Here is a 14,136-nt window from a genome sequence, read left to right on the forward strand (position 1 = left end):
AAAAGCTAGGGAGTGGCTCAGACTGTTGAAGAAACGCCAAGAAAAGAAAAATAATGGGCAGAATTAGGAGTATATCCAGCAGGTCAAGTCTGTGCAGCAAGTAAAATAGAGGTCTAGCTTCTGTATTCTCATAAATTAATACAGAATCTCTCCAGCTCAGTCGAGGGCAATGAGTGGGATCAGATGGGATCAGAAGCTTGGGCTCTGAGCCAGACATTTTGCCATAAAGCAGTTTGAGTGTGACAGGGTTGATTGAGTAAAGGTCCAATGTATAGGATGGATGGCAATAGTGGAGCATGATAAGTTATAGAACAAACCCATTGCAGAACAATGAACCTAGAAAACTGACCAGAATCCAAGGGGGAAGTATTTGGACTTACATTGGCTACAGATTTCTGGCTGCAGGCCTCCACTGCACTTAGCCATAGAAATAATTTTAAACGTAGTGATTATTATTCAATTATGTGATGCTGTAACTGAAAGAAGTTATTTCCTCTATGACTATCAATGTATGAGGAAAAAAACACCATCTAAAGTAGGAGGATAGGCTCATGGAGTGTTGCTGGAACTGTGTCACAAGAAGCTCATACAACTATGCCAAGGTGGTGGTGGAGGTTAAGAAATGTTTCTTCTCCTTTCCCATAACCTTTATAAAGTTGTGGCCAACAGAACTGTTCCAGATAGTGAAGCGTTTTTAACCAACACAGGTTGTTTTTGCCTAAGATCTGTTGTGAGGCACTTATGTCCTACTTCACAAAGCGGAGAACATTGCCTGTTCTGTTAAATATGAGTCAGATAATAGAGTACCATCCCTTGGCCAAGCTTGGACCAGTCTCAGAACAGACTTTCCCCCAAACCTCTATTTCTATGATGAGTCAGTGTAGCCCTGCCTCTCATGGCTGATGAACGATAGTGGGGAGCGCCTTGTTTAACTGCTAACAGAAATGGTTAATGTCTCTCTGAAGAGTGTAGGCTATAGGTAACCTTTTAACACGTTCCTTCTGTGGTGTTCCAGCCCTTGCTCAATAAGGTATCATTGGATGACAATAATCTAAGCAATTAATACCTCATCTCAAATCTCCTTTACTTTGGAGAGGGTGTTCAGAAACATGTGTCATGCTAACTCCAGCAGTTCCCGATTTTTTCAGTATTTTAGTTCCCTTCTAGTCAGGCTTCTCACCTGGCGGATGATCCACACTTGGCAAATGACAGAAATCTTATTTATTTCATTTAATATCTGCTAATAATGTTAGAGCAACTAATGTCCTTTGACACCACATGGACCCTGAGGTTCTACTAGCATGTCTGTAGAATCTGGAGTAGACAGCATCATATAAAGGTGACTGCAAGCTATGTCTAGTAAGATGATGATGCCCTTTCTGTAAAATGAATGCCTTACTTTGCCTTTCTCTCCTCCAGGCTAGACTACTCTAGAGCTATACATCTGGAGCAGCCCATGAAGGACACCCAAAAGCTACGGCCTTTACAGGGTATGCTACTACAATAGACACTCATTAGTAGGAACATATCAGTGCCCTATTGCTATGTTGCTCCTAAGTAGTTGTTGCTGTTATGGGGAGAGTCGACAATTCACAGTACAGAAAGTGTTCCCAGGGGAAATGTTGCTCATAATGGTGGCTGCTCTTACAAGGTGTTGTTGCAAACAAGCATCTACTGTAACAGGCTAATGTAGGAAAACAAAAAAATCACAAAAAAAATCCAATATTCTCTAAAAATACAAAAGTCCTTAGTTAAACCAGTTAAGATGGGGAAACTCAGAACTGAGACTCAAATAGGGTCTCCTACTTTGGACATTCTCTGGACTTTCTCAGGAAATATCCAAGGGACACCTGAATAACCTAAAAAGTGTTAATGGTAATTCAATATATGACACCCTTCTCTTTGAGTCAATACTTCATAGGTGCCCCGAATGGTGCATTTTTTTTTCATCCAGAAATGCAGATTTAGATTAATTGAAACATTTCACAAATTCTTGTTATATTTGACCACATTTTTTTTGGTCATAAAACAAAGCAAAATGCAACTAAATCAAACTATTTCACTTCTACCTTTTTAAACAAAATATTTTGATTTTATGATTCACATGAATTTCATTTTGAATTCTACCTCAATTTTATTTTTATTAAAATGTTAAACTCATAAACAAAACAAAATATTTTGTTTCGGGTCAAATGAAACTTTTGACAACCCCAAACATTTTTTTTTTTTTTTTACTTTTTGGTTTGCTGAAAAATTAACAAAAAAGATGTCATTTTTTCCAAATGTTTCAAGCAATTTTTCCCTATTTTTTCAGTTTGACCAGCAAACTGAAAAATCATTTATTTGCATAGCTCTGGTCCAAATCAGTTGTATCTAGTCAATCTAGGTTTTTATATCATGGCGAGACTATCTGAATCCTGCCCACCCAAACTCGCTTTGCAGTTTCAAGTGGATGCAATATGCAGCACTTCCTGTCCTAAATTGTTGTGTAGTGGTGCTCTGTGTTGGCTAACAGTGGTTGCAATTTATCTTAGCAGTGGCTCCATTGCAGTGATGGAATGGTATGATCCCCATGTAGGGTTTGTATGTAGGTTAAATCTATAAAGTGCTTTGGGATCCTTTTCGATGTATAGTGCTATATAAATGTATGATGTTATTATATCAGGATTGCCTCATTAACCCCACTGCTTCCAGATCAATCCATTGCTTTAATGGCTCCATTTTTCTCTTAGGCTGACTAATACAAAACTAGTACAACATGTTACAACAACTCCGATAAAATAAATCAAGATGTCCTGTAGTATTATATTAAAATATTCATTTATCTTGTTAAAATCATTAAAACAAATGCTTGATACATTTGTATTTATTTTGGTACCCCTTTTAGTGAAGAACAGGGATAACTGGAAGACAGAGAGACAGTCTGAATAACTCACTATCAGGACTACAAAAGCTTTTCCACAGTGCTAATTTAGGCTCTTTCAATTTACTCTACTTTTAAACACTTTCCATTTCATAATTAAGTGAAAACAACTTTCTTTCTTTCTTTCTTTCTTTCTTTCTTTCTTTCTTTCTTTCTTTCTTTCTTTCTTTCTTTCTTTCTTTCTTTCTTTCTTTTGGCTGACTTCACCCCTTTTCTCCCTTTCCAGAGGCTCCTATAAAGAACAGAACTAAGGAAAGGGAAGGTGTGATGAAGCTTAGACAATAATGTTATTTTAAAGTTTGACTGCAACAGCTCCCTCAAAACAGACATTCTGCAACTTTAGTGCCTGCTGTCTTGGCCTTTTCTTTCTCTCCTCTTTGACTGGCAGTTCCTTACATCAGCTTTTCACCTGTATTCTTCTGCTTTCTGGTAGAGACTTTCCTAGCACAGCAATGGTAAGCAGCGGCACCAATTCAGATATTTCTTGGGGCAAGGAGGCAAATTCTGACTGCCCAGCCCCCCAGCAGCAACCCCGTTCCAGTCTCCACTCAGCCTCCTCCCACTCCCATAGGGACCACGGGTCTCCCTCAGCTGAGGAGTCTCCCCTCTTGCTTACCACACAGTGCGTGAGCTGGTGCTGCCTGGAGTCAAGTTCACAATGGACTCTCCTGTGCTCTGTAATATATTGTCTGGACAGAAGGGTAGCTGGGCCAGATTTGAGTGGTGTTGCAACCCCATGCTCCAGATCACAACACTGCTCCATGAAATTTGGCCAAGCCACCATTCTATATGGATAGATGTGTGGCCAGGTCCAATTTCAGTAGTATTGAAAACACACAGCTGGAGTAATGCTCCAGACTCTGACAGAGTATTGATTTAGTATGAGACCACTGCTTAAAACTTTGAGCAAGTGCAAAACCTTTTTTTTTTTTGGTGGTGGTGGTGGGCGGGCTAATGGTACCACTGATGGTAGGACGTCTTTCTGTACTGGAAAATAGGCTTTATTCTGCTCATAACCAATTTCTTTGTCACTTTGGCATACGTTTCCACCATAGCTTAGGGAAGCATCCTGGACTAATAGATAGAACACTGGATGGAGAGCCAGAAGACCTGGGTTCTCTTTCTGACTCTACCACTGCTGTGTGACTTTGGACAAGTCACTTCACATCTCTATGCTTGTTTCCCTTTGTCTGTCCTGTCTATTTATTTTGGAAGTGTCCTCAGCCCCTCCCATGAGCTTTTCCCATCCAAGGGCATAGTCTAGAGTATTATTATTTTTATGTAATAATTTCATACATAGTATTTTAGACCCTTTCAGGACATACAAGAAGACAGTTTTTTGCTCCAAGACATTTAAATTCAAAGCCCCTGGTCCTGCCATTTGATGCACATGAGCAGACCCCTGCACCTGTGCTGAGTTGCACTGGCTTCAGCGGGTCTCTATGAAGGCACAGGGGGTTGTCTACATACATCTTACAGGAGGATCAGAGACTAACCAGACAACATACAGAAGAAGGGATGGGGACAAGTGGAGAAAAAGGCTAAAAACCAAATGATTGATGTGGGGTTCTTTATACCAAAGACTTTGTTGATGTGCAGTGTTTGTTCCTTAACTCTTGTTAAGGTTCTTAACTCTTGTTAACATTTGTTAAGGTTGTTTGGCACCTTTTATTATTTAGGTTTTATTTGGGGGGGGGAGAAGGGATTAAATCATGCCCTCAGTTAACATCACTCTATAAACCCTATAGCTTTTCTCATTTCTTGCTTTTTGAGTCTTTAATATTTCACAATTTATATGGAGGAAAGGATAATCTTAAAAGTACAGGATGTCCTTGGTTTAAGGCACAGACCTAGCACTCAGAAGATCTACTCAGCTCTACTCAGCCTTTTTGCGTGGTAATAGGTCAGTTTTTAAACTGGAGATAATACTTAGTATCCTGGTGGGTGGCTGTTGTAAGGCTGAACTCAATAAAGTTTGTAAAGTGCTTTGAGATCCTTTGTTATAGAAGTGTCAAGTACTATTATTGTTCTCAGTCACCTCATTCCCTTTCCACCTGCCTCGCCCAAGGACAGTTACTTGTTCAACCCACCCTTCATAGCTATTTTCATCAGCTCCATATCATGACATCAGTGGTTAGTCTAAGAAGACAACACTTTTCAATTCATATGGTCCAAGAAAACATTATGTGCCATTATGATCCTTGATACAAATGCCCTGAAAGTCTGTGAATTTATACTAGGGATGAACTTGGCCCTACCTTGTTACTGTGGTATGTAGAGTATTTGTTTGTCATGTGAAAATACAGGGCTAATACCAGTGGCTTTAAAATATATGTGTAACAAACACCTTTTGCTTTGGGAGAAATTCTGCATCCATTGAAGTCAATGGCAAAACTCTCTGATTTCAGTAGGGCTAGAATTTCACCGTGTGTGTGTATGTATGTGTGTGTCTTTCTAACCTGGTATATGGTATATTCCTCCACTTGAATATTATCCCATAAATACAAGGGTAGCACTTTTATAATGTCACTAGTAGCTAAAAGCCTCAGAATAGACAGACACAGCACAGATGACATCATAGTCTCTGGTATTTAATAATATTCAGAAAATGTATTGTTTCTATGTGGAGCACAGTAAGCAGGTCATCACAGCTCATCTTATATAAACTGCTTTTGTAAGACAAAGAGAACCCGCCATTACATTACATCCCTAGAGCCTGTGGCTTAAAACTTATATGTTGGTCCAATAAATGGCATCAAATTATCTGTCTTATCCTTCTATTGAACGCAGAACACATGCTGCTACGAAACAAAAAGGACATGCATTTATTTTCAAGCATAGGATTTTGGAACCACTTGGGAAGAATATTCTTGATTGAGAACCAAAACATTCCATGATGCTTAACAAACCTGCAAATTGAAAAATCAACATCTGCCCTGTGTAGCAACAATAGTAGAAGGACCTATAGCCTGAAAAATTCAAAATATTCCTTAAATTATATTTTTGTGCATTTACAAAATTACTACTCTCTGAATCAAAAGTCTCAAGCTGTTTTTATCTAAGAGCATACGTTGTGTCGATAGACAATATCTCAGCCTGTAGTCGTACATGAAAAGCCCTGCTGCATAGCATAATGGACAGTCCTGCGAACAAGAAGCTGCATCTCAGTGAATGCTCCTATAATAATATTTTAAAATAAATGATATGCATCATTAAATCACTGAGGATGACTAACTCAATTTTAGAAAAACCACAACTCCTGCAATCACAGTTGCAGTTCTTATTTGAATATTTTAGCTTTTACCTGGGCAGCCAATAGAAGCTAGTGAAGCCATACTCTGCTTCATACAGATGAAGGCACTACTCTGAAAGAAACAGGAAGGAACCTGTGATTATGTAGATACAGTAGCGTGGGCTAGATGTTTTTTTTTTGTCATTTTTCTTATTTACATATCACAGGCGTTTCTTTACGAAGTTATTTTAAATAATTTATTAGATTGATCTCTTCAAAATTCTACCAAGGCTAGGGAAAAAAAAATGTCTTCTAAACTTATTTAAAGGTTTGTGCTCAAGCAGGGCATTTACCTGCCTCACTGCTGATGTTCTAAAAATACCTCCATGTCCATACTATTATCCATTCTTCACGTCCAATTGCTCTGTTATGGTAATAGTCAGAAGCACACCATGTAGTAATTACTTACAGCTGACTTAAGAAAAGAATATTCAACTCCCCCACTGTTCCATGAGAAGGTCTTTATGCACTATTAACTCATTCCTGTTTATTAATACTCTACTGGTAATTCTGGCTGCTGCTTTTTAGGTTTGTAATAGGAGGACTATTAAACAGCAATTATTGACCATATGGGTTGGTGAATATTTGTTGTTGGGTTTTTTTTTTTTTTATTAATCCTTTTAACTTCTTTTTAAGGAAGCCATATTACAACACAGTAAAAATGGCATTTCATCTGCCTGGGACTAAGAACCTTGGCAGTACTTCCCATTTAGAAAATTCAGATATATCAGAAGAAGCTGCAGAAATACAGAACAATTTAGAAAACATGAAAATCCTAAGAGGGAGGTACAGGGAAAACCTTTGTCTTCATTTTATGGCTGTGGGCATTTTGGTTTTTTTTAGTTTTTCTCTGCCTTTTATTTTTTTAAGATAAATAGAAATCTGAGTTTTTTTACTCATTACATCTGTTCTAGAATTTCCAAATTTTAAACTAATAAAACCCAAGCTAGAAAAAGTGCAAAATTATCAGACTTCTGGGTATTAGGCAGCTGCCTTTGTGAATGAGTCTGCCTAGTGAAAGGGTTCAGGAGGGACAAAATTATAGTAATTATGTCTCAAATAGCTGGGCTGGGGGAAAGTGGGTCTTTTTTACTGCAGTTCTTGCCTTTGGCCAGTAGCAGCAGTTATTCCTTCTGTAGTTTCCAGCATTTGCCTCTGTGCTTCTCCGGCTGTTCTTCACTCCTTCACTTCCCAACTTTCCAGAGATAGGGAGGTAGCCAGCTGTAGTCCAGTCAACTCTCTCACAGTTGGTGCTTCTCTCTTTTGCTGCCCCCCCAGGATGATGGAGAGAAGAGGAGCCAGCTGGGTTGGAAAGGAAGTGGTAACTATAAAGAGGGTGAAGCAGAGGAAGGAGGGAAAGGGGAGCCTTAAAGGGGATGGATGAAAAGGGATGGGCCTACAGTGAGAGAGTGGAAGGGGGAAGCTTGAGATGGGTAGCAAGAAAGAAAGAAGGGAGATACGTCCATCAGAGGTACCAGAGAAGAGCGCCCAACATTAAACACATTTGCTGTGGTGGGTATTTGTGGGGAATTTATGGGCTATGTAGAGCCCCTATACACCACTTCTGACAAGATGGTGACACTGCAGTTGAGACTGAGATTATTTAGAAGTTGAGAGAGGGCCTGGCAGCAGCAAATGAGGGATGGCATGGAGGAAGAAAGAGCCACATGTAAAGGACAAAGTACATCACCAACCTCCCAATCTTGTAAATTGCTCTATATGAGTGGACCCCTGTGCCCATGCGGAGCCCCACTGAAGGCAAGAAGGAAAGTCAGATTTTCAAGATGAAATAGTTTCAAAGGCAATTTCCTCAATTCTTCACTGACCCTATTTTTTCTCCTAGCAGAACATTTTCTTAGGGCTTGTCTTTACTACCGGGAGATTGACACTTCTACAATCGATGCAGCAGGTGATGATTTCGCGGGTCTAATGAAAACCCACTAAATCGATGGCAGAGCGCTCTCTGGTTGACTCTGGTACTCCAGCTCCTCGGGAACAGTAAGGTAAGTCGAGCAGAAAGCGTGTCCTGTTGACGCAGCACAGTGAGGATACTAGGGTAATTCATGTAGCTGGAGTAGTGTAACATAGCTCAACTTTACCCCGGTAGTCTAGACAAGGCCGTGATCTCTTAATACTATTCCCAAAGTTTGGTAGAAGTTCTCATACCTGTGTGTGTTTGGCTTGGATTATGATTCTTTGCCATATCATTCTGGTCTCCTGAGCTGATGACCAAAACCAACTCAATATAGGAAAAAAAACCAGAGGGCATAGTTGTTTCTGATCATCATTACATCATACATTTTCCAAAACTAAAATAACTAGTGTCAAAATAAAAAGTTTAATAGATTAAAAAAAGGTCAATTTTGAATCTGTTGTTGTTTCACTGCCAATGAAACAATCTATTGTTTTCCTATTATAAATTTGCATCTGTCATTGTTTTATGAGTTAAAAATGCTTTTTTTGGTATCTCAGCTAGGTAACATGCAGAATAACTTAGAAAATAAATTAGAAAGCCTGTTAGATGTGATGTCATCTCTGAAACTGCTTCTAACCTAAATTGTAATGTAGATGAGTTAAATTGTCAACGTTTACCTCTAGTCTTGTCAAGATACAGAGATGTTTTAGTGTGATCAAATAGATTTCAGGGAAGTGTGGACTTACACAAAGCCATGCTAAAAATAATTACTGGGGGTAAAAAATAAAATCTGTCTAGTCTCTATGCTATTAAAGCAGGATAATTTTTTTTTAATTCAGCCTGGGTCTATGATAGCAGAACACCAACCTGTTGTTCACATTAAAAATAACAGTTTTGTGAAACCTGTGCATTCCTTTGTTCTCTGTTGCTGCCTGGATCTACATTGCAAAATCAGTGCGTGGCCCGAATGGCTGTTATGCCAGAAGTATTACCTTTTCAAGCAGTTATTCCTCTGAAGTGGTATATCTCATCATAACATCAGTGTTCCACAGCATGCACTGCCTGCCTGATGGTTTCTGTGTGCAGTTTAAGATGCTGTGTTTTGGTCTATAACACCCTAAGTGGCTTGGACCTGCCTCTCCCCAGGTGAAATCCTGGCCACACTGAAGTCAATGGAAGATTGCTATTGACCTCAGTGGAGGTGTTTGAGCTGGAGCTCCCTTGCTGTAGAAAATAGAGATCTGGCAGAAAGGTTAGGACTCCTTGATTAGGGAACTTGCTCCACTCTGGCTCTGAAAAAGCCTGGATTTCTTGGGCTTAGCAGAGTGCTTTAAATATAATCTATTTTGTAGTGCTTTTGGGGAGGGCTGAGGGTATGAGGGTAGTGGTGCATGTTTTGCTGTTTTGAGACAGTTGTTAGTTAAGCGAAGTGAATGGAGCCTCTGCCATGTTAATGGGTGGTTCTTCCTTGTAGCGGATGGTGTTTAAAATCTTTGTTTGGATGGATAGATGTCATTTCAGTTTCTAAATGAATAAATGGAAATCTGGAGTGAACTAGCCCATGAGGTACTCTACTGCTTCAGCAAGCCCCAGAGTGCAGGCCACATGCAAAATTTACATTCAGATTGGTGTCAGAGCCTATCAAAGAGACTGTCACACTGCTGGGCTTAGGTGCTTAATGCCATACATTGTAGGTTTCTGTGGCGGGGGCCTTATTCCCAAACCCAAAACAAGATTTTGGTTCATTTCAATGAAATGATCCGTTCCCTCCTCCTAATTTGAACCTGGCCCAAAACATTCAACAGTATTCTTTAAAAGACCCTGGGAAATTATATTTTTGCAAGATAAAATTACAGCAGATAAATGACAGTGTCACTGACATGTTACTTAATCACGTTGGTAGATTAGTTGCATGTAGTATTCTAAGTGAAACTGTAGGGTAGCACCAAGCCTTGCCCAGGCCAAAGGAAAACTGGTGTGTTCGTGATCAGCTGTTCTGGTTGTTGCAGGGAAGAGATTAGAGCAGTGCTTCTTTGTCAGTTCATCTCTTTAACTAATAATGTATTATTTATTACAAGGCTTTAGTTTCTTAAATCTGTCTTCTTTTTTCTTTTAAAGATATCGCTTACTGTTTGATCTATCGTCTGCAAATGTATACAGGGGCTGCAGCACAAGCTACATTTTTTAATGTCATCCAGTTTTATCTAATTCTGCATTTTATGTTCTCAGGGCTGGTTCAAGCACATCTGGGGTCCCCTGCAGCCCAGCACATCAGGGGCCTTCCACTTCTGTCATCATTTATTTTTCCCTTCCCCTGTATAACCAGACATAAAGGATTAGTGTGAAATTAAATCTCAGGTCTATGTAAAAATGCTGCAGCTCACCTAGGCTTTTAGTATTTTGCGCACACGCACACACACACACAACTTCACCCTTACCGAGTCTGCCTGCCACACAAGCCCAGTCTCCTTCGCTGCCCTCCCCACACACAGCACCCAATCTCCATCACTCTCAGTGCACTCAATGTACAGATTACTGTCTCTTCAGGAACCAGACCCTTTCACCCTCTTCCCACAGGACTAGGTTTGGAAGACGAGCAGGAGCAGCCCCCGGAGATCTCTTTCCAGATCTCCTCCTTGTATCCCAGGGTTTCTTGTCTTCCTCTTGGTCAGATGCAAGGAAAGTGCTCTTCTTTCCTGTACCTGTCCCAGGGAGTGAGGCAAGCTGGGAGTTCAGCCAGCTGCCAGGGAGCCAGCATTTAGTGCAGGCCCCAGATGTGTTTTTCTCCTTTCTCTTTGGGGGCCCAGGGTAAGCGCCTCCCTGCCAGCTGGTGACATGCTGGAGAAGGGGAAGACATGCTGGAGAGGGAGAAGACAGAGTGGGGAATTCAGGCTATTCAGCAATGCATCCAGATAAAGACTGTTTCCTCCTGGCAGGTAGTGGTGGAGGCCCGACTGCAAGGCAGAGAGGGGTGCTTCTCTCATGTTCCTAGTCTGCTGTTTTTGAAGGAGGAGGGAGAACTGGAAGAAGCTGCCACAGTGAGATCCCAACCTGAAATGTCAGGTCCGACAGCCTGTCATAAACTAGCCAATCCAAAAACAGTTTTTAATGCCAGCTACAAAATATAAGCAACTTTTTCATGGCATTTTTGTCTTCTGTGTGATTTTGCATATCAGAAGTGATGTGTCCAAGGAAGCAGACAAAATAAGAACATATTTCCATCAGAAGTACAGATCAGAGTGAGTCAGAGTGAATGGAATAGGATGGGAAAGAAGGGAATTGTGTATCCTCTACAACTGCTGCCCTGTCTTCTGGGCACCAAGTCTGCATATTTGAATCTAGAATGCTGTATTCTGTGTATATAAGATTTTTGAACTATAGATGTACAATACTTTTTCATGCAATAGCACGCTTATAGAGTGAGAGTGAAATAAGCACTGAATATGTGACCTGCAAGGGAAATGGAGGATGTCAGTTTATGTGGCAAAAATTGTGGAAGGAAAAAGGCACTTTTTAAAATTGATCTACCCATCCTGTGCTAAATATCCAAATGTTCTGTGGGATAACTGTAACTCCTAGTGATGGCCTTTAAAACATAGTCAGTATTGGATCTGTGGGTCTCCTTTAAAGAGGTTTGTTTGGGAAGATCATCTACTTTCTCTCATTCCCTTGTCATTTGACTCTGCCCTCATCAGTGCTATTACTGTTCTGACAATCAACAGGGACCGCGGCATGCAGCATTAGACCTGCTCATGGGAGAGCAGGCGAGACTGTGTCTTAAAACTGGGACATCTGGTGGTTCTACTATTAAGCGTAAGTGGAGAGCACTAGTTAAAGTACGGGTTCAGTACTGTTTGGGGATCGCATGACTAAACAGCATTTGGTGGATAGTAAAATGCAGTTGTAAAAAAAAGTCAGTTTTACCACAAAACCACCTTCTCGCCTCCCCCCACCATCCCCCACCAAAAAAACAACAACATTTCAAGTAGCAAGTGAGTTCATGAAAACAGCAAAATTAAACTGGATTCCAATTAGTAAAGGAATGTCAATGCAAGGCAGAGAACTTTGGGGGAGCTAGTATTATGTGTGAATTCTTGTATTTGATCATGAATATGTAGGGACAGCCATTCAATAAAAAGAAAGAGTTCTGGTAGGAAAGGTGGATTGTAAAAACCAAACCAAACCTCCCCCGCCCCCCTCGTGCTCTCTCTCATATCGAACAAAAATACTTGCTATGCAGTTTGCAATCTGGACAGCAAAACCAGCATGTCTTTGCTCAATTCTTCTAAATGTAATCTGAGTACATTCCATTAAAAATTAGGTTGTCTCATCACCTGAACTTGAGATAAAAAGTGATAAAGTAAGTATATTAAATGAAAATGTAGTAATTAGACCAAAAGTTGTGTTGGTTCATGAGTATCAGTGAAAGTGCCTTTATATTTACCTCACTGTAACTGGAAAGGCATACTACTATGCTTTAATTTGACCAAACCGTAGTATGCAGCTTGTTATAAGCTCTGCATGACTTTTATTGCCTTGAAGATGAAAGATCTAAAGTTCCTTTATAAACTGACATCCAGTCTTTGCTGACCCACTAAAATAATATTGTACATCACATATGCAAAACGGACAACATATGCAATATTCCTCCAGATTTAGCCACTTTTGTGTGTAAAAGCCAGAACCTGAAACGTGTTTTCATAATTTGTTTAAAAGATGCTTAAGTTACTTTAATATGATTGTTTTCTGTGCTCCAAAAGTAGAATTATTTCTTTTATTAGGTCAACATTAAAGATGGAAGTAGGAACATATGGTGGCACCATCTTGTCTCTGCAGCAAACATTGGCTTTAAAATGTTGTGCAAGGAATTAAGAAGAAACCGCACCAAGAGAAAAGTTCAGTGCTTTAGCAGAGAGTAAATGTTCCACTATTCTACATTCCTCTGCAAGTTGCCTATGTCACTTTTAGTCAAGTATTAAACCTCTTTTATTTCACGGAAAGTCTTTTTTAAAACAAATGGACTTGACAAATAGTGTACTTTTGAAATCCTGTTGCAGCAGTTCCACTATGAATTACCATGTCCATTCAAGACTTTTTCCCTTTCTTCCACATGTTTTTTTCTTCTTTCTGTCCTTTCTAGATCTGAAAGAAACATGCCTGGCTTTAGTTTGCATGCATTTTGATAAACTTTTGCAGTGAATTTTGTTTTTATAGTTTAGCAACAGCCAACTGCACCCAAGTTTTCAGTTTCTGAATTACAAAAAATGGGAAGAATTTGGGCAAAATGAGAAGTTTGGCAGAATTTGTTGCTAACTCCATGAACATCAACAGGCTTGTGGTAAAACTTGCCATTTTTCATTGATCATTTTGCTGCTTTTTAGAGAGAGCCCTGCCCCACAAATATTGTCAAAAACGTTTTTTTTTTTTTAAGTGATATTGCTCATCAGAATGTAACAGAGATGAAATTGTGTGTGTGTGTGTGTGTGTGTTTATCTTTGGGATCTTTTTTCTTGGTTAATACCTGATCATACAACCAAAACTTGACTTGTACTATTTCCACTCTAAACAGGCAGTAGTAGAAGGGCATTTCTTTACATCAAACATATAGCTGGAGAGAGAACTGATATCAGCAAAGTTGGTTTTGAGAGTAAGGGGGAAACAAATGCTGGAGGATTAAAGGACTGCTCTGGTAGCAGTCCATGCCCTGGGTGGGTGAGGGAACCTGCTGGCTTCCTCCTCTGTGGCTCCTGTATGAGGAGCTAACATCTATGGTCCTCTCTCAACAAGAAGTCAGGAGATAGAGCCACAGAGTCAGCCCGATACTGGTGAGTTCAGGGAGTGTGGTGCACATGAGATGAAAATGAGATTGTCTCTGAGGACAGTAGTTGGGAAAATAAGTTCTTCAGCTTAGGGCAATAAAGCACAATCTCAGGAACTATTATTTTCCTTAGAGAAACATTGTCCTCAGAGCCTGTCAGTATTTGTATTATATTAACTTTTAATGGG

The 14,136-nt window shown here is 39.9% G+C and overlaps 1 long non-coding RNA gene across 8 annotated transcripts in view; it reads left to right on the plus strand.

Moving 5' to 3' along the window:
* Window positions 1-14,136, plus strand: part of LOC140909618 (uncharacterized) — a 754,751-nt gene that overhangs the window by 552,477 nt on the left and 188,138 nt on the right. For 7 of the 8 annotated variants that reach the window (XR_013635607.1, XR_013635614.1, XR_013635613.1 and 4 more), the window contains exons 6-7: window positions 1,420-1,490; window positions 8,062-8,218. This is a non-coding gene — a long non-coding RNA (uncharacterized LOC140909618). Of the gene's footprint in view, window positions 1-1,419; window positions 1,491-8,058; window positions 8,219-14,136 lie in introns of all 8 variants that reach the window. The other variant, XR_013635609.1, reaches the window with a different exon arrangement.

The sequence above is a fragment of the Lepidochelys kempii genome, chromosome 3 (assembly GCF_965140285.1).
Source record: "Lepidochelys kempii isolate rLepKem1 chromosome 3, rLepKem1.hap1, whole genome shotgun sequence".
NCBI classification, from domain to species: Eukaryota; Metazoa; Chordata; order Testudines; family Cheloniidae; genus Lepidochelys; species Lepidochelys kempii.